The following is an 18,310-nucleotide window of genomic DNA, read 5'->3' on the forward strand; positions in this document are numbered from 1 at the left end:
CAGCGGTGTCTGGTTGTGTTTCACACGTGTCATAATTTATTACCTCTTTTTGGCATTCAGTTCTTTAGACAGTTAGGGGAACACTGGAAGGGCTGTTGAAGATTCCTGCGTAAAAAGCACTGCACAAACAGTACATATAATACCATCACAGAGGGATTAGGTTCCTACAAGGAAAGTATAACCGTTGTAAGTTCTGCCATTCATTATATAACCCAGTTAGGTGAAGCCAGTATAATTATCTGCTGCTGCATATTATGTCCGTTATATTCACTGGAGTCAAGAAACAAAGCATTTTGAATGTCACGTAACACTTATGTAAGAATAAAATCCACTGTTCTGAGTTTCTGTCACTCCTGCTTCAGTACAATTCATTCCCTCCACAAAAACAGTTCACTGACTACTTACCGGTATGTTCCTGTTTTTATGATACTGTGATCCTTTAAAATGGTTTTAATATATAAATATATCAAACAAATGGGTACTGTCTATCTGGAAAACCCTGAAAAGTGTTGCGATAAGCCAGAATTGACTTGATGGCACACAATTTATAGTTTTATTCTTGCCTCAGGAGCATTCATAGTAGTGTGAACAAGATGACAGCTTAGAAGTGCAGAACTGGACAAAGTGCCGCCCGAGGGCCACATACGGCCCGCTCCCTGCTCCTGTCCAGCCCGCGGACAGTTTTGAACATCAAAACCATTTATAGCTTTTTGTCTAAAGTTGATCGGTCGGTTATCTTTAACGTACCACAAAAACCTCTTTAGTATTTGTGAAGATTAACAAGTTTGAAATAAAAACAATCATAACATCACTGTTTCATTTTATCTTTAAGTAAAGTTGGTTCGGCCCCCGAACACAGTTCAGATTTTTCATGTGGCCCCCATAGAAATTAACTGCCCACCCCTGGTTTAGTGAAATATTTTCAATCAAATCTACAGTAAAGAAATAATTCCTGAAATTTGACTGAGACTGACTTGTGGAGAGATGCTGCAACATGCATGTGCATATGTATGTTTGCTTTATGGACAATGAGAAAGTCTTTGACAAAGTCTAGCCTTGCAAATTGATGGAGTTACTGGTGAACTAAAGTCTCAGGGACAACTGAAGCTCACCTGCAGCTTGAGGTGAGAAGCACTATACGACTACTGGTCTCACAACTACCCACGGGACAGGGAGGCATTACCCTACTCCCTCCCATAGGAAGAGGGAATGGCAGTGTCAGAAAGTCAAAAACTGTCTCACCAGTGCGGGATCATGAGGGAAGAAGGGTACAGAATAGCACTGCCTTCCAAGGATAAAGATGAGGAGGGGAAGCATGAAAATGCAGCTGATTTAAAAGAAGTGGCGGTGGTGGTCTTAGTGAGTGGTGGCCAGAACTACAGGTGTGCTGTGCTTATTCCCAACACTCAAGGAGAAGGAGGAGACATAGGCAACCATATGCAAAAGCCAGCTTTATGCAATGTAGAAATCTTTTTCAGCACTAGGCTGAGAAGGGTCTTCCCGTCAGGGCCAAAGCACTATGCAGGGTCGGATTAAGACCTTTTGTGGCCCTAAGCGCTGAAAAGGTTATGGTGCTCCCGACAAATATAACATGTGGTGGATCCCATGTATTATGCACATATGAATGAAAATATGGTAGTTTAATTGTATAGCATGTGGCAAAAAAGAACCATGTATCATATACAAAATCATACGTACAATAAAATTACCAGCTTCCAGCCAAATCTTGCGCTTTCACGCTTTGATGACTGTAGTCAGATTTTGTCACAATCTGTAAACTGAAAAGCTCAAACAAGAGCTTAAAACCCCTTTGGGGGCATTTTAAACAGTGGCTGTTATTTCTTTGGCTTGCACATGTAGTGTAGTGCAGAGTCCAGGGGCTCTCAACAACCAGCAGCTCTTTTAATCCTTATCCTCACCAAACCTCCCAAAATACAGAAGTAAAATAAATAAGCAAACAAAAAACCACCAAGCGATGATGATGATTGATCATTTTACTCAAAACATGAATTTTCCCACTCGGGAAGTCTTTATGGGTTTTGTTTGTTTTGTTTTTTACTTTTGGGGTTTTACTGGTACAGTACATACATATTCGATGACTTTTGAGTAGTGAGGTGGTTTTGTTGGGTCTTGAAGAAGGGAGAGAGGGGGCTGAGGAGGAGGGATGGATGGATGTGGCTTGTTAAGGAGAGTGCACCATTTGCACCATGGTTCGTGGTAAATCCAGCACTGTAAAAAAAACCTCTGTGGTGCCCCTTTCCTTGTTGATGCCCTAAGCACATGCTTGCTTTGTTTAATGGTTAATCCAGGGCTGGAATTATGGGATGATGATTAGGAATGTTGCCTGTTGGGACACTCCCAAGGCTAGCTTCCTAATCACCCCTCTCACTGGGCTTTGCCTCTGAGAAAGAGGATCCTCCACCGCCTAGCACTGAGGAAATTGTCTGCCCTGTATGTTACTGGGTTTTGGTAGGAGGTGTGCAGCTGCCTCAGTCTCTTCTTTCTCCTTTAGATGCCAGACTAGGTAACATAGGCCTGTCGTGTTGGTCACCACTGTTTGACATCACTCATCATGGCTGTCTGCCATCATTCACATTTTCTTCAGTGTAAGTCACCTTTTGTTCCAAGCCCTCTGCACTGAGAGAAGCAACCAGACATCAGTATGAAAACAGAGGAGCATTGCTACACCGTCTCCCAACAAAGAAGGAGGGGAGGAACAGGAGAAGGTGGGTTACTCTGAAGAAAAGACAAGTGGCAGTGGCCAAAATCAGGGCCATTCTTTTTCCCAATCCCCCCTCCCATCTTTGTCAGCGGTGGGAGTGCTGCAGGACTGCTCTCTTCTCACATCCAGGCCTGAGTAGCAGCCTATATCAGGACTTGTTTCCCCCATGTACCCTTGTGGGTCGGAGGGCATCCTTGTGATTTGTAAAGGGGCATTGGGGTGCTCTGCAGAGGGCATGAAGGAGTGGGGTAGGAATCCTGGATTAACCTTCTGTACATTTTTGTGTCTGTTTGCTATAACCCCCTGCAAAGAATCCTGGGAGGATGCAGAAGACATAGGTCTGTATTACTCTCAGACCTATGGAGCACAGCATTGCAGATGTGCCCAAAGATTCTTCCAGCTATCTGTTCTCTGCTGCCAAGTATCACATCCTTACCAGCTGGAGGTCCCTCACACAAACTGATACTCACATGCTGTTGACCCTGACTTACCCCAAAGTTCTGATTCAGAGGCCACCCTGATGCTTCCTGGACAAACAGGCAGGATGGAGTTGTTTGACCCCCTGCAGCTAATATCCATAGAGAAATAGCAGTTCTGATCACAGATGGATTTGCTGTTATAGTATGTCTAAAAGCCACTGATAGACTAATTCTCCGTAATTTGTTCTGCTACCTCTGCTACATGCTGTTAACACATCAGTTTGTGTGAGGGACCTCCAGTTGCTAAGGACGTGGCACTTATACCCTTCAATTCTATTTCTTATGAGTTGTGATCTTATGGTTGTTCTGGATTTTTTGGGCTCTTTGGCCATGTTCTGAAGGTTGTTCTTCCTGACATTTCACCAGTCTCTGTGGCCGGCATCTTCAGAGGACAGCAACCTGTACTCTGATGTGTTAACAACATGTAGCAGAGGTAGCAGAACAAATTACGGAGAATTAGTCTATCAGTGGCTTTTAGACATACTATAACAGCAAGTCCATCTGTGATCAGAAGTACAGGTTGCTGTCCTCTGAAGATGCCAGCCACAGAGACTGGTGAAACGTGAAGAAGAACAACCTTCAGAACACGGCCAAAGAGCCCGAAAAACCCAGAACAACCATTAGATCCCGGCCAGTGAAAGCCTTCGCAAATATAGTTGTGATCTTGCTCATTTTCTTTCTTCATCTACGATTACCCTTCTACCTGTCCCTCAAAGTATGACCAAAATAACTTCTGCATTAATACAAACTAGATATTAGCCTAATTTATAAAATATATTCCTACTACAAAATGTTGAGATTATTAATCCGGACTACTGGCCCTGCTAGCTGAGGATTCTGGGAATTGTAATCCAAAAGGAGCAGGGTTCTGAATCAGGGTACCTTTAAAATCCAAACCCTATGCATAGTACTAATTGCCAGCTCCTCCCCTCACTTCATCACTCATAAGGCTTTCTTTTCCTGCCAAGAACATAAGTCCCAAGTTCAATGAACAATGGGATCCCATGTGTGTATCCTGTAAAAACCACGTGCAGCTCTGTTGTTCCATTCAGTGACCCACCCACCCCCTGCCCCTGAAATTTCAATGCTCTTGAACAAACAACTCCAATTAGGACAGAGTTCAAAAAGATGAAGCATTAGCGTGTTTTCTCTATTCACACTGGCCTAACAGGCCTGGCACAGCCGGGTAATTTTGCTTTCATAAGCTCCATTATGTAATGCCCATCTTGAGCCGTGCTGGTGCCAATTTGGAATTCAGGAATTGGTGGGGGTGAAAGGGGGGGGTGAAGTACAAAAATGAATAACCCTATTTTCCTGGTCAGGTTTAATCTCTGCCTCTCATCAAAATCTGCTCAAGTGAGCAACTAGAACAATTAAGCATCTGTATGCCACAATTTTTCTCTCTCTTGTGCTCTGTTGCAGGTATTGCATGTTCTCCCTCAACACCTTATTCAGGCCAGGCTTCACATGTGCTGCCAGCTGCCCAGAAGCTGTATCCTTTTGTTGTGATCCCAGCACTGCAGAAAGAACCATTCTGTGGGTCTTTGCAATGCAATTCGTACCCTATTTGAAGAGAAAGTACTAGCTGACTTGGGAACCCTAATGAGAACAGCACACACACCTCCTTCTGGCGGTGTCATTCCCATCATGCAACCTTCCATCATGCAGAGACATAAAACATGGCACGTAGTTCTGACACAGGGGCAGAACCTAGGTTTTCTCGTCACTTTAAGTTATTTCAGGATCTGTGGGTATCACAGAGGATAATCCTTTGTCAGGCTCTAGCATTAGGGTTAGGGTAGTACTAGCATAGTAGGGGCAGGCTAGGCATCAAAGGCCCTAAGTTGCCAAGCAGTCAATATTTTACTGCTGTAACTATGTTCTGTCTGATTCAGTTTCAAGTCCATTTCTGGACACGCCTGTAAAGACTGCATTTCAATCCATAAAAGCATTTAAATATTAACTCATGTTTTCTAGCACTCTGAGATCATTGTTTGAGAGTTATAATTTGATCTTGACACCATTATTTTAAGCAGCATAATGACAAACTGGGACATATCCAGAGGAGGATGGAAAAACAACCACCACCACCACCAATGAAGAGCTTGGAGATAGTGTGTCTGTAGGGAGAGACGCCCTCTCTTAGCTTTTAAAAATGTTTTGTATTTCTGCACATTCCAGGCACATGTGATATCATTCCTATTGTTTCTCAGCTGCCTTATTTGGATTCCAACCCTGTTGCTACTTTACACATGGAAAGCCAGTCAGGACAAGAAGGAGTTGGAAGCACATCAGTGTCCATGATCCTGAGGGAAGAAAAAAACCCTACAACCAAATCCTTCTCTAAGCACTACAACGTATGAAAGATTGAACTAGTTCACGCAGAATTAGCATCAGTACTTGCCAGCATGTGCCGGATTCAAAAGGTACGTCTGCCATAGTAGTATTCCATCCATAAATACCACCTTCATGAAAGCTTCCTCACAGTACTTAGAAGTAGTCCTTTCAGTGCTTTATGTGGAAGACACCAAAGTGCTATGAGCAATTCCTTCACTTGCTCACACAGACACCTCTCTTATGTAATTATTAACACACGTTTGGCACATTGCTTTTATTGAATTTTGCATCCCCTGGAGCAGCAGTTTTCAGCTATGTGTACTAATGAAAGGGACACAGAAGTAGTCATATGAGTTTTTCACAACAGAAAATTATGAAATTATTATTTTTGTTCCTTAATTTTCATTTTCAGTTCTCAAATTATTATTTTTACTTATGCATTGTAAGTAGGTTGTTAGCCATAGCAATAGTATCTATCCTTAATAATAAATTGCTGTTTAATAAATGCATCTTTCAGTTACTGTGGTAGTAGATTACTTTTATTTTTGTTTTTCTTTTGTAGAGTGGATGTGGTTGTATTGGTTTTTAGTGTCTGTTTTTAACTAAACTGTTTTAATTGATGTTGGAAGCTGCCCAGAGAGTCTTGCAGAGTGCGGGCGGCATACAAGTAAAAATAAATGAATGAATTAATAAATTAATGAATGAATAAAGCTTGTATTCAGCAGTGTTTATATCATTTTCAACTATTAATTTTGCTTGTTTGTGTTCACTCCCAACATTTTTGCTCTATTAAAATTTGTCATAAATGATAAACATAAGAGCAGCGTATCTATAAATATATACATGACCTTCTCAGAAAAACTGGGCTTTTTGTGTTTGTGATGGTGGGATTCAGGTTGTTTGACAGAGGGATTGGAGGGACCCAAGATCGGAAAAGCTCAGAACCACTGTACTATGGTGTCACACTGATGGTGGCTAACTTCTCCATGCCATGCTTAATAACAGCTTCAAGACTATTTTTATTTGTACACAACTGCACGGAAGCTGCAGTTTTGGTGAGCAGCTAACGCAACTGGAGTAGCATTTGAACAATCCAGCAACACCCACAGATGCGAGCTATGGAGGACTTTCCCCTGGAGTCTGCACTCTACTTTCTTATTGGGATGCTGATTTAATGGTTGGGGCTCCACATGCTTGGCAGCTGTACACATGGATTGAAGGAAAACACTTAAACTATACTCCAGTCGCACAAGAGTTACTTACAGCAATAGCAATACTCTTGGGCAAGTTATAAGACCTAAAAAGCAGCTCTGTTTTGCCTGGATATATCTGAGTGCTTTAATAAAATGATGGCATAGTAGGAAGGGGTACAGTAATCAGAATTGGGGTATGCCTGAGCAGGAGATGGAGGACTCGTAATAAACTTTTGTATAATCCCCATCTTAGCGTGCAACTACATTGGCAAACTGAATTGGAGTGATTTGGCTTTGCATTGGCTTGATTTGCAGTATCATTTCTGACTGCTTTCAATTTAGGTAACCCTACAAAGACTGTATTCGCGAAGGCTTTCACGGCCTAGGGAATAACACATTTTTGAAATGGATAACAAGGAATGCCATTTGCAGAGCCATCTCAGGCAGCAAAATTTCTTGGGCCGGCTCTAAAAAGGGGTTGGCAAATAGTAACTTAGAAGAAAAGATATGTATTAACTTTAGTGGCTTCTGCCTGGCCTCGAATATGGTGTGTTCCCTCACAACACCCTCAGAAGATGGCCTGGTGTGAACTCAAGCACAGACAGTAAAAGGGGGGGGGGGAAAGGAAGTGCTTAGTAACTCGGCAACTAAAGGGCAGCATGTGTTTCCCCATCTTCTTACAAAGCAATGAATGATTAATGTCTGTGGTGAGAGTGGGTGGGGCAGAAGGAAGAAGAAAAAAGAACACTTCCAGTGCAATAACTTGTTGATTTGGTGTTGTCACAGTGAAGCAGCCACTAGCAACCAAGTTGATTAGCTCAGTGCTGGTTTTTTTTTCTGGACTTGCCTCATTTTTCGTAATAATGTCTTTGCTTAACTTTTTTTTTTCTTTCAAGTTAAATGATTGCCTGACACATCTTCATAAAATACAAACCCCATTGTACAAAGTGTGTCACGGTGTAAGAGCTTGTTATATAATTGCCTCATGGAAAATACCCCTGACAACATCAAAAAGGGTAAAGAGAGAAATAAAAAATTTAGAGCCACTGAATAAGGACACTTGGATGTGAGCGCCCCCGCGGCCTCCTCCATAATGACACAATGAGTGCTTGCAGAAACAAGCTCTTTGTTGAGCAACGGAGCTCCAACAGGCCCAGACAACAAACTTAAGAACTTTAGGGTGCCAGGGAGTTGGCTTCACTCCCAAAGTGCTTCAGGGAATAGAAACCCCTTACCACCCTTTTACTGGGAAGAGTGAAGCCCTCCCTCCTCTACAAGTTCAAGGACACCTCTCAGGTGAGCCAGGCATGGGGTGGCACAACATGGATGCTGTATGAAGGCAGCCAACTGTCCTTTGTGGAGGGGAGGGGAGGGTGGACTCCTGTGCCTGCTATGCCTCCCTAGCCCCCACTGTTGCACAGCTACCCCTTAGGTATGGCAATCCTCTCGAGAGGCAAGGCCAAACTTTACCCAGACCTGGCTAGGCTCTCCGCTGCAGTGTGGCAAAGAGGGAGGAGGTACAGAAGTAGGGCTAACTGTGAGTAGGCCGAGCAGGAGGTCTGTGCTGCTGGGCCACTTGCCCTTGCTGACTCCTTTGCCAATGGTGTGCCCATCTCTGATTCTCAAGCCTCTGAGCCTTGTGTCACCAGTGGCAGACTCCAGCAGACTCCTCAGGTGGCACCCACTACCTGGTGTTGGGATCATGATGGTGGATAGTCTACCAGCCATCTGTCAAGCGCTCCGGCAACATCAGTACCTCCTATCCTCAAACACCTCCCAGTCCACAACATCAGCCTAACAGTCCTCCTCTCCTGTCTCACCCTCCTCATTAAATCCCATCCTGGTCATTGCTACACCTGCAGCCTTGAGGGTTTCATCCATACTGTATCTTCACCACCAATACCCCAGTCCACAGCTGAACTGCAGTTCAGAAATTGTACCCTGACTCTTGGGGAGTTGAAGAGTCCACTTTCACGGACGGGGGATCAGTGTCGGTCCCACATCAGGAAATGTATTATCATGTTGAGGCTAAACAAATCTACCTTTCATGTCCAAAGTTGAGTTCTTGACAATAGTTTGTAAAGCTTCAGTCACCACAATGTGGAACTGGGGAAAAAATACTGAAAGTCAAAATGATAAAGGGACTGAAGCAGTTTCCTGTGAGGAAAGGTTACACTGGGGAGCTAGAAGAGAGAGATTAAGAGCTTGCCATTCCTCCAGATTGTAGAGCCAAAACCTGAGACAGGGCAACAGCCTCTTGTGATGAACCATAAGTAAAGCCATTGTGTATCAACAGCAAACTAATATGTATGCTTTACGAATGTATTTGAGAGAGTGAACGAAATCAGATGGATTTTCTACCTTAATTCCTAAACAAATGTGATGAACATAGCACATGTACAAACAGCTTTGTGCTGACAGAGTGAGCCCTGGCACCAGATGGGAGGAGGCAGATACTCAGCTATTAAAGCCACCAAATCAAAGAAAAATCAACATCACCCTGAGATTTGTCTCCTTATCTGAAGACTTGAGGAAGATTGGCTATTTCCTGAGACTTCAGTCGACGCTTTGAGTTGGTAGCCCTCTTTGAGGCTATTCAACTGAGAAAAAAAATCTAAATGAGAGCAAATATTAACAACCCTAAGTTGGGTTACTATCTTTAATAAGGGCTATAATGGAGTAAGACAAGTGTTCCTTAGTAACTTCCTTAGTGCTAAATGGAATCATTTTAATGATCCAAAACTAAATTGTGACTGCACCAAATGTAGGGTATTCCCCAGTTCATATAGTTCTTTCTTCTAGTAAAACCCTGAAAAAGAAGGCCTTAAAACATACACAGGTTTACTGTGGGAGAATATGGCCCTTCAAATGCCTAAGGGTTGATAAATGTAATTGCAAATGTGACCTGGCTACAGCTAACAGGAGAGTGTGTGGCATTTCCGCAAGCAAAAGTCTGCCTATTGGTTAACTGATTTTGCCAAATGGAAGCACATTTAACAGGAAAAAAACAGGCAAGGGACTCAGGGGCTGTCCTTTGTCCACAAGGGCTGTGAACTGAAAGGTACCACTCACATCCTGCCACCTTGTTCAAAAACAGAGCCCCAGCAATGAAAACAGATCCCAGGCTTGAGCTCTTGCTTCCATTAGGCCCCACTCTTTGGGCTTTACAAATGTTGACACACTCACAGCAGTCTCCTTTAAAGGTATCTTATGGCAACCCAGGCACATGCTGGATCATTGTCGCTTCTTCCTGCCACGTGTAGGATACATTAGAGATGTATGCTGCATAAATATTGACTCTGACAAACCTGACCAGCCAGAAGTAAGCCTGAGATACATAGTCATCTAATAACCTGAATCACATGAGGCTTGGTACAAAATGCAAATAGGTGGCATGGATGGAGTTTAAAAATGTCTAAAAGCACTGAAATTCCCTGAAAACCCCTCATTGGGTGTTTGAAATCTGGAGAAAAATTTTAAGAAATATTATTTTAATATGACATAATAATGGGTTTAACTGCTTTTCTAGAACATGTCATATTTAATATGAAATTATGGGGGAGTGTATTGTAGAAATAAAAGTAAAATCAGAACACTGTTTTTATTTCAGCAGGCAGAACCCAGTTTCCTCTCTGTCTTCGGAAAGCAATGACAAACAATCTCTTGATGTCATGTTTCATGTGGGTTCTCCTTTTTCCAGTTTTGCATAATTTTTGCCTTATTTCAACACACACCATCATTTTCAAGACAAAAAAAACAATTTAGTGGAAGTAGGGAAGGGCAGAGATTTCCTGGAACAGATCTTGTGGTAGCAACAGCCATCACTGATGCCACCAGAGGGAGAGAAAACAGAAGCTTCATCGCTGTGCTTGGAGGCACCTCCATTATTGCCTGTCATGCAGATGTGAAGCACTTTAGGGAACAAAAAGTCAAGGCAGCCTCTAAAGCAGGCATGGGAAACCCTACCAATGGGTCACACACATAGCAGGATTTCCAAACTTTCCCTGCAGGCTCTGCGTTTTACACACACAGGCACTGACTCCCCCATGGCAGAAGCTCTTATCTTCAATCATCAGCTAGTTCTCTTATCTTCAATCATCAGCCAATTCTCGGCTGCTTTAGGAAAGAGAGTCTTTGGCACTGTACAGCACGTGGAAATACCACTCACTGAGTTGCTGATGTCTTTGCTTCTCAATGGTTTTTCCAGCACTGAGCAGGAAAATATCCCCTTCTTCACTAATCTGCATAGGTTAGCTGCAGAGTAAGACTGAAAAGCATGTGTGCGTTTGTGTGTGTGACAAAGAGACAGAGACAGATTATATGTGAGGTTATTGTTCAAAACAGTTCAAAACATTCCATTTGTGCAGACCTCTGGAGTCTATCAGACAAATCCCTCAGAAGATATTGGTTCTTCATATGCTACCAGACTCAGAACAAGGTGCAGGTTATCATTTTTCAAATCTACACAGACGGGCACCCAGAAAGACTGTCTCCTTCCATGTTATCTTGCCCAAGTACTGAAATCTCCAAGGACCATCTTTTATAAACACTAAATAGGTCTTCTTTCTAATGGTTCCCCGATTTTGGAGTAGCTTCATAAATGTAATATTACTGGCATTGACTGTGCTTTCTTTTTGACATATTAAAACACTGGGCTTTGCCCAGGCACTTTAGATTTTATGTGCCACATTGTGAATTGTTGTGGTCTTATTTTCTGCTTGAACAGATATTATGTGTTCTGAACTGCACAGAGATGTGACATTTGGACAGAATGGGAAGACTATTAAGACCCTCCCGGGATCATCTGTAAGTAGGTGAGAAATAAAGTCCAGTTTTCTAGCAGCATGCTTCTGTCTGAAGAGTTATGATGACTACTCGCTTGGCGACCGTCCATAACCCCCTGCCCAAGATTTGTTTAGATTTGTAACTGCTGCCCATTTATTTCATTTTATTTTTACCATTTTAAAACTTCCTCTCATCCATAATACACATACTAAAGAAACCATACCTGAAATGGAGCGCTATTGAAATTTTAAAAACTTTCCAAAACTAGAATGAAATTTCTAAGAATGAGAAAACAACTTTTGGGGCAGACTCAGGAAAATGGATCAACAACTGAGCCTCAGAAATGTAGCCCGGCAAATGTAATTTGAAACAATCATTTGGAGATATACTGTCAATGTATTATGAAGTTAATTATCTTTTGTAATTTGGGGGGGGGTTGTCTGAAAGGCAGCACCCAGACAATTTAATAAATAAACAAGAAGCAGGCCCTAGGGAATGAAACCAGTTTTCACTTGTATTGGAATGTGAGAAAGAGGGTGAAAAGAAAATTTATCCTGCCTGAGAGGCATTCCCTCTGCCTTGGAAGAGGAGGAACAGCACAGAAACCTCAGCTGGAAAAAATGGGACGGAAGAAAACGAGATGCCGCCTGTTGGAGAAAAAGAAAACAAAAAAGCAGGAGAAACAGAAGGGCACCCAGAAAAGGGAAGGGAGGATAGGAGAGAAAAGGAAGGAAATCTGAAAGGAGAAGTGGTGGGAAAGGAAATAAGGGGAGAAAATATCAAAGGATCGAAAGAGGTAGAAGTGGGAGCAGTGGAGACGAAAAGGGAGATGAGGATACTGCCAGACAGATGGGAGTGGATATGGATGGAAAATCCATGGACACACTGTGACACACAAATGGGAAGGCTAATGATTCTAAGAGAGGAGGCTGAGAGATGAAGGAATTCTTCTCTGCCAAAAAAAAAACCATCCTACTGGGGGTGGTGGTAGAAAGACAGCAGAAAATGGAGTAAGAAGAGAGGGCAAGGATGGAGAGGGAGAGAAGAGAGGCACCAGCATAGAGAACCTGCCACCCTGGAGGAGAATTCAACCAGAAGATGGTGGAGAAAAGCATCCACCATCAGAGACTTTGAGGAGAGAGAGGGGTGGGGAGAAGGTTCCACGGCCCTTGCTGCACCTGTCGCTACCAGAAGAATCCGCGGAAGTGATGGGACTAAAAGAGGACAGTTTACAGGACTGGGGCTAGGAGGGGGTTTCTGGATAACCTCTTCCTCTCTCCATTAGAAGGGCAGGAAAAAGTTGAACTGTTGACAGAATGTTAGCCAGGCAGCTCATACAAAAAAGGCATCAGATTTCACCATGAAAGAAAGCTTCTTGGCAACACATTTTTAGCTCCAACCTGTGAAATATTTTAAAAGATATTTTTTAAAAATATATAATAATATTCAGCAGCTCAGTCTTTTAAACTGTGAAATTACAGTCTTTTTGCTTTGTTACTGGGGTTAATCTCAAAACAAGTTTTACCCAGTTTACTCATGAGCAAATTCACCCAGTATACTCATGAGGAAGTTTATGCAGTTTAATCATAAGTTTACAGATCCACATGACTTCAAATGATTTTTAGAAGTAATCTTTCCTAAACCACTATCAGATCATAGATCCCAGACTATACCACAGAATTCATGGATCCTTCAGCTCATGGCTTTGTCGTGGCACAAAATGATGACTCCAAAGCATGGATCTTCATGGATCAACATGATTTTTCTGCAGGATCATCCCCAAATCACTGCCCAGTCATAGGCGCCATCTCTGCCCACACACTAAAACACAGAAATTTTGGGTCCCCAAGTGCATGCCTTTGCAGTGGCGCAAAAACAATAATCCAAGGCACAGATCCTCATGGATCCACATGGTTTTTACGTAGGATCACCCCCCAAACCACTATCAAATAATACGGCCAATCTCTGCCCACAGACTACACCACAGAAATAATGGATCCTCCAGCACATGGCTTTGCAGTGGTGCAAAACACCAATATAAGCCAGAGATGTTCATGGATTGACATGATTTTTCTGCAGAATCATCCTCAAACCACTGGCCAGTCATAGGCCTCATTTGTGCCTATAGATTACAACACAGAAATCATGGGTCCCTGAGTGCATGGCCTTGCAGTGGTGCAAAAGCACCAATCCAAGGCACAGACAATAACAATAATAACAACTTTGGGACTGCAGAGCTGGAAGGGAATCTATAGATCATCAAGTCCAGTCCCTGAGAAGGAGACACAGTGGGGAACTGAGCTCCCAACCTCTGCTTTCCCAGCTACAGGCCTAAACTACTGATCTATCCAGCAGTTCTTACATCCACATGATTTTTTACATCGAATTATATCCAAACCATGCAGATGGAGTTGGATGTTGCAAGCACACTGGTGGCACCAGAAAACAACATTCTAGACAGGCTCTTTCAGGTTTTTCACGCATATGTGAAATAGTATGGGGAATCATAGAACCTTGAGATGCCACAGGCTAATGGTCAAGGTGTTGAACAGGAGTCCCCCAGCACCGGTTTACAAAGTGACACCATGCAAGGGAAAATTTCAGAAGCTGACTCCTCTTTTCATCAGTTAACCACTTCTCACCAAACAATTGTCAGGGCCCTTTTTCAAAAAGTGTGAATGCTAGTGAGCAGAAGAGGGTATCTTGTAGACCATTTTGACTGCAGCCATTCCTGCTGTCATTCTGCTCTTTGCTTTGTAAAGCTTAGCATCCTTTCTCTTGCTCGCAATGTGGGCACAATATTTTGCAGTGATATTGGGTCATTTCCTGGCATTTTTAATTGTGGGTACAGAAGCACAATACAGTGGTGCCTCGCTTAACGAGCGCACCGCATAACGACGAAATCGCATAGCGATCCGTTTTTTCGGATCGCTAATCCGATCGCTCAACGTTTTTCTAATAGGGCTAAATTCGCTTTGCGAAGACCGGTAAGCGTTTCGCTTACCGATCTTCGCAAAATGAAGCCCGACGATCAGCTGTTCGGCGGCCAAAATGGCCGCCGGAAGCCCGGAAATGGCCCAAAATGGCCGCTTGCAGCGTTTTCGCACCCTTGTTAAGCGAGGCGAGGGCGCGAAAATGGCTGCCGGCCATTAAGAAGCTTCGCTGAACGGTGAGTATTTGGCCCATTTGGAACGTATTAAACCATGTTTAATGCGTTCCAATGGAAATCCCTGCCCCGTTCAACAATGCTTCAGCATAGCGAAGGTTAATCCGGAACGGATTAACCTCGCTATGCGAGGCACCACTGTACTGTATCCCAAAATCATAAATTGGAGGGCTGGTGTTTTGTTTTGTTTTTGGTGTTTTTTTGGTTTTGTTTTGTTTGTTTGTTTTTTGAAAAATTGAATGGTTATTTAAATATTCCCAATGTGGGCTAAACCGCAGAAGCCTGTGCTGCAGGGTCAGAAGACCAGCAGTCGTAAGATCAAATCCATGTGACAGAGTGAGCGCCTGTTGCTTTGTCCCAGCTCCTCGCCAACCTAGCAGTTCGAAAGCATGCAAATGCAAGTAGATAAATAGGTCCCACCTCAGTGAGAAGGTAAAACGGCGTTCCCTAGTCACGCTGGCCGTGTGGCAACGGAAACTGTCTTCGTACAAGCGCTGGCTCTACAGCTTGAAAACGGGGATGAGCAGCGCCCCCTAGAGTCAGACACGACTGGACTAAAAATGTCAAGGGGAACCTTTACCTTTACCATTTGAAGCAAGAACCTGCATCTTCCCTGTCTATAAAAAGGGAAGAAAAAGGCCCCCCCATTGAAGAACCTTCACATTATATGCCCCTGTGCTTGTGCAACTAACTGGGAATGAAAGCTGTCTTTCTTCTGTGATGCTTTGATGCTGGTATGGAAATCTTCAGAGAAGAGTTTGAATACTTTGAAAAATGTTTCTTTGAAATGGAACTTCAGTTTAGTATAAAACTCAGACAAAGAGAAACAGATGTTAAAGAGGAAATATCACATTTTAGAAAAAGTAAGCAAACACACGAACCACAACAAACCCTTCACTTGGTTCTATCCAGCCCTTTCTTTCCCAGGGATAATTAAAAGTGGGACTATAGCTACCAGAGTAACCCAGAGAGTAGCAGAGATAAGCACGGATGGTACACAGGTTTTCTAGTTCTGGGGATCTGTTTTTGTTTTTATAAAGGTTCAAAGTCAACTTGAGGAGAAAAGTGCAAGGAAGGATGAGGACAGTGAAGCCCCCCCCCCCCCGCTTTCAATATCAAAATGATTTCAAGTCCCAAAGGGCAGGGAAAATGGCCAGTATACATGTTCCCAAACATTTCCCTTCCAGATGTGAAGCCACAGGGAGTGTGACATTAGTAATTTGCTGAGCTAGGGCATGGCTCTGTTAAACAACCAGCTGCAAGAGCCCTAAAGGATGCCAGGAAGCAACCAGCAATTTTAGCCAGGGAAATGCCAGAACTGGAAACACATAGTGGAATTTTCCTCTGGAAAACTCTTTGAAGCTATGGTGCCTCCCTTTCTTTCCCGAAGGTTTGCTGAACTTCAGGGGGAACTGTTTCACAACAGATGGGCTGACATCCTTCTGAGCACAGTTTGAGTGTGGAGCATATACGTATATCCCCCACACATCCCAAGTTTAATGTCATGCATTTGTCAAAAGAAAACAAAGCAAACGTTTGCAGCAATATCTTTTATGTACTTCCTTGTGCTGGAGGAAAACATAGAAAACTGGCCCTTAAAAAAAAAAGTGGTGAGAGGTAAAAGGGAGAGAAAGGGAAAAAGCAGACAAGAAATTTACTGCACAAAGAAGGAACCCATTTTCTTGCCAAAATTTTACTTGTTGCATTAAAAGTATAAATTGCCTTCTGTCAAAAAACAACATTACCCCAATAATTCAGGTAAAGAGCATTCTTTCCAACAAGCTAAGGAACCTTTTAAAATTAAGCATCAAACCATGCATTAAATAGGTATTACAAAATTTAAGATCTCATTTCCTTTTACTCAAATGTAAGCAAATGTCCTTGCTCAGATCAGAACCAGTGTGCATGTGTGGGAGAAGTTTAAATATTCCTTCCCTATCTATTTTTCATCTAAAAATTGAGTGGAGCATATGGATTTAAAAGAGTTACAACAGCAATGGCAAAAACACAATTTTTCCTTTTAAAAAAACCCCATTCTTTGAGCAGTTATGTTAGAATAAAATCCAGATAAGGGAAGGTTTAAATCTCCTTCACCATTCACCCTTGTCCTAATCTGGCTCTAGATCATGAATACTTGACTCTCAAGTCTTAAAAAGTGATTTTCAGCTACACACAACACTAATAGTATTGTACCATTTGATCCCAGGTTTTCTTGTTTTCCTTTCCGCAATTCTTTCCTTTTTCCAGTTGGTTCTCCCCTACATTTTTTAGATGGATGGCTGGGTAGCTCAGTGGTTTAGGTATCTGGCCAAGGAGCCAGAGGTTGGGAGTTCCATTCCACACTGTGCCTCCCGGGAGAAGAGCCAGCCTGTGTAGTCATGGGCAGGCTGTGCAGTCCCAAAGCGTATTCTCTACCTAGAAAACCCTGGGAAGGATCTCCATAACTCAGAATTGGCTTGATGGCATGCAATTATTATTTTTAAGACTGAGCATAGGGAGTGTCCTATATTTTGTATTCACCCAGTGTGATGTAGTGCAGTGGTCCCCAACCTTGGGCCTCCAGATGTTCTTGGACTTCAACTCCCAGAAATCCTGGCCAGAAGAGGTGGTGGTGAAGACTTCTGGGAGTTGTAGTCCAAGAACATCTGGAGGCCCAAGGTTGGGGACCACTGATGTAGGGGATAGAGCGATAGACTAGGACTGAGGCAACATGGGTTCAATCACACGTCAGCTATAGAAATTCACTGGGTGTGTTTGGCACTGCTAGAACCATTCCTTAAATAAGTTGGATGAAACGTGATGGCACATTAATTAAAAAAAAAACCCAACAACTTTGAAAGCCTTTCAAGCTCTGAACCTGTTGGCATTCATGTGAGGACCACTGCATGGGAAAAAGATGAATCTTTATGTTGTTGGTGATTTCAAACGGTAGTCGATGAGAGTCAGGAACTACAGTTGGGATCTTATGACAAGGGTTGCAACTACATTGTCAGGGGAAAAACAGATGGAATCCGCATCGAGGTCTGTCATATCACATGATGTCAAGTCCTACTGCAGTTTAAAATTGTGACCAATCCATGTTTTTTTCTGCTCCAGATTTTATTGATACTCCACAGTGCTGGGTGGTACAGCACCACCTTCCCCCCCCCTCGCCAGTCATCTGCCTGCCTGTTGTCCACTTCACCTGTTCACCACCCCCTTGATCATGTCTGCTTTCAGGGCTATTTTTAACTTCTGATTTAACCTGGTAAGGGTGGTTACTTAATGGAAAACAGAATGTGCCCCTTGCTGTTCAGGAGGCAACTTGCAGAACTTCCAGGAAGCTCAGGTTCCAAGACTGCAGATTCCTTCCCCCCCCCCCACTTCCCCCCTCCCTTGTTCACCACCTCATCACTCTCCCTTGGCTGCTGTTGTATCTTCATTTTTTCCATCCTTTGTGCCTTCATTCACATATGTGTATGTGCAATTTCTTTTCTTAACCTGTAATTTGCACATCTGCATATGTGCATAAATGCTGTTTTTTAAAAAATAAAAATGGGAAGTGGGATCAGTTGAGACATTCCCATCTCCTGATAATGGGTCCAGCCCTTGAACATGCCCGTGGAGGTACTGTAGTGTGCACACCCAT

General features: G+C 43.0%; 2 long non-coding RNA genes across 3 annotated transcripts in view; one reads left to right on the forward strand and one right to left on the reverse strand.

The window, feature by feature from the left end:
• LOC140706744 (uncharacterized) overlaps positions 1-18,310 on the reverse strand; it is a 94,241-nt gene that overhangs the window by 21,497 nt on the left and 54,434 nt on the right. The window lies entirely within an intron of this gene.
• Positions 4,197-14,027, forward strand: LOC144588870 (uncharacterized). Its single transcript, XR_013544611.1, has 2 exons — positions 4,197-8,027; positions 11,458-14,027. It is a non-coding gene; the product is annotated as an uncharacterized LOC144588870 (long non-coding RNA).

This window comes from Pogona vitticeps, chromosome 4 (assembly GCF_051106095.1).
Source record: "Pogona vitticeps strain Pit_001003342236 chromosome 4, PviZW2.1, whole genome shotgun sequence".
In the NCBI taxonomy this organism is placed as follows: domain Eukaryota; kingdom Metazoa; phylum Chordata; class Lepidosauria; order Squamata; family Agamidae; genus Pogona; species Pogona vitticeps.